Source organism: Etheostoma spectabile, chromosome 16 (genome assembly GCF_008692095.1).
Source record: "Etheostoma spectabile isolate EspeVRDwgs_2016 chromosome 16, UIUC_Espe_1.0, whole genome shotgun sequence".
Lineage (NCBI taxonomy): Eukaryota > Metazoa > Chordata > Actinopteri > Perciformes > Percidae > Etheostoma > Etheostoma spectabile.
The window spans coordinates 1743918-1746902 of record NC_045748.1 but is presented as its reverse complement, the minus strand read 5'-3'; the positions used below and the strand labels follow the sequence as shown (position 1 = coordinate 1746902).

Genomic DNA, 2985 nt, shown 5'->3' with positions numbered 1-2985 from the left:
TAAAGACCGTGTGCAATCACCTGTGCACCTGCCATGTGGACCCAAAGACTTGAAGTATCAAATTAGTATTGGTTCATATAAAATAAATTGATGATGACTACAAATTCTATTTCATTGTTGCTTTTAATTATTATGTGTTAGTCCTCTTTAATATTTAGTGCTAAACATATTTACTTCGCGTGAAACCTTGGTATTGGTTTGGTTTGGTTTTTGGATGACAACAATCATATTTTGAAACTTAATTTACTAAACATTATTGGTGGTGCACAAGTGTTAACTTTGCAAAACAAAATAAACCAAATTGTAAAAAAAAAAGACTTCAAAAGTGTTAATATTGCTGTTTTTTTAATATTCAGATTGAACTGCCTTTTTGTTACCAGTTCATCTGCGTTAGCTAGCGGACATGTTGCCTACTGTGGGCCAGTTTCCAGCCCATATGATGACAGTGATGTTGCTTCAGGCAGTGTGCCTGGGTAATGCATGGCACGGAACAACAAGGGGACTGAAGATTTCTACAGACTAAATTAAGAGCTGTCTTCACTAAATCCCTTAACGTTAGTTTCCTGGTTCAGGACACTTTAGAGCCGGACCAAGGCCTTCAGAGGTTGTTATCACACATTTGTGAAAATGCAATAAAGGGAGATTTCATGGATTTTTCACGTGTAGACCACGTTGTACCAGGTTCAGAGCCAAAACCTCTACCTGGACTTGTCAAATTGGAACTAAATGATCCCAGATGTGCTAAAGATTCTAAAAAATAGGTTTTAGATTTGTGAAAGCTTTATTCTTTGTAAAGTCTAGGTATAGCGGTTTTTGGATCTGGATCTAGTTCAATGTGGTGCTAAAAACAGTCAAGTATCCCTTTATTATACATAAATATAATAAAGCTTTCACATATCTTATGTTATAATTATTGTCGCACTGTTGCTTGCTCTGGAGGAGACTACTAGAACTGTTGGGTCCTTGTAAATTCTGGAGTGTGGTCTATCTGTAAAGTGTAGTCTAACATGCTTTCATAACAGTGAAAGGTGCAAAAAACGTACAGATAACCTGAACTGCTGAATTGGACGCTGTTAAATGGAAGCTAACATCATCTTTAAGTTTCCCTTAAATTTCCCCTTTACTGCCAAATCAGAAGCTGCGTATCGGAAGCCAACTTCAGTTGTTGAAGTAATGCATTTTATACAAATTATTTGAACTTCCCAGTTTTGTTTAGCAGTATTCATAAACCTGTGGGAAAACAAAGCTTCACTCCACTCAACATCATTTTTGTCCTGGCTTTTCTTAAACAACAAATTATGTTTTGGGGTTGTTTTATATTGATAGAGCTATTATTAAAAAAGTGGCAACTTATTTATAATCTGGTCAGTGTGATTGAAATTTGAATTTGATTGATTAATACCCCAACTAGCTTATTGGATTGGCATGCCCACATTAAGTTTTATTCATTACATCAAACACTAATAATGATCTCATATAGAAACCAAGACGAGACATATACGAGCAAAGTGTTTTGTTGTTTTGGACTCAGTTGTGTCTTCCTGGTGGTTCATTTGTTTTTGTATGTGGCCTTTACACTATGGTAATATGTCCACATTTCTATACAGGTTCTTTTGGACAGCAATGAAGATGCTGGTGTGTATGTTATCAACTAGACTGATATACCCTCACTGACCATAGTAAAATAGGTATGTAACCTTTTGGAAAGATACTCATGTCCACTTTCATTTTCTAAAACTCCTCATTGTTCTCTCTGAAGAAGGTATTTACAGCGTTAGGAAATACAAGGATTAACTTTTGGATTGCTGCAGCAGTGTAACTTTGAGTCCAGTTGGACAGAATGAAAAATCACATCTCAAACATTAGTCACACAAACCTTTTCCAGGAAGGCCAAAGCATGTCTGTGTAGTTTTTTCCCCCCAAGCACTAGAAATCTCAAAACAATCTTAATGCCAAAAGAAAGCTTCGGTGATGACATACTTTCCCTTATATTGAAATTGTACAAGGTTCCCCTCCTTTGTGACAGCTATAGACGGATTTCTCATTTAAATTAGAACTCAAAAATGTGTGGCGCAGATTCTAACATACTTCTTGGCCAAATGTCAAATGGCAATATCAAAGCCCAAGACAAGGAAGCCCCCTTTCACCTTTTGTAATGTAATGTAAAGGACTGTATTTGTATAGTGCTTAGGACTGCATTTACTATATCGTGCTTTTCTAGTTTTAATGACTACTCAAAGCACTTTTAAATAGAACAGACGAAAATTCACACGCATTTACACACTGGTGGCTGAAGCTGCCATCCAAGGTGCCACCTGTTCATCAGTTAAACATTCACACACATTCACACACTGAGGTGCAGCATCAGCAACAATTTGGGGTTGAGTGTCTAGCCCAAGGCCATGGCAATGGACCATCCTCACACACATCCTCACACAACTTCACGTCTTCAGTCAGTTTGCATGTTGGCAGTTTCTTGTTGGGTGGAGGTGGTAAAGATAGTTCTTCATGTGTCATGAGAAAATACAACCACATAAAAGCCAACATATCAAATTTTAGATTTTTCTTAGTGTATGTTTAAGAGAAAAAAGGGACTATCGAAATCTGGAGTTGTCTTTAATTACTGTGTTTTTGTCAAACATGCACTTTTCCTATTCCCAAAATCCACTGAAAACTTATCTTTCATGTTTATAACCTATAAAAAATCTGCCAACATTTTGTTTGATCACCACGTGTTATTTTAAAGAAGTTGTTTGAGGTCATCCGTGTGAAGTAGTGGGGAAAGTGCTGTTGACACAAGATGGTTTAAAAATGATGCGTTATGTAATAGTGGAAAAAGCGTGCCCGCTGACTAAACACTGGATCAGGTGTTGTTTAGGGGAGGGGTCTCCTTTATAAAAGTCTGGTTGACAATCAACCTGATTGTCACAGAGTGGTCATGATGGTGAAGCTGGGGATTCTGGTAGCTGTCGCCGTGTTTCTGGA

At 37.3% G+C, this 2985-nt stretch overlaps 1 pseudogene; it reads right to left on the bottom strand.

The window, feature by feature from the left end:
- LOC116704698 (bile salt-activated lipase-like) overlaps positions 1-2985 on the bottom strand; it is a 14978-nt pseudogene that overhangs the window by 872 nt on the left and 11121 nt on the right.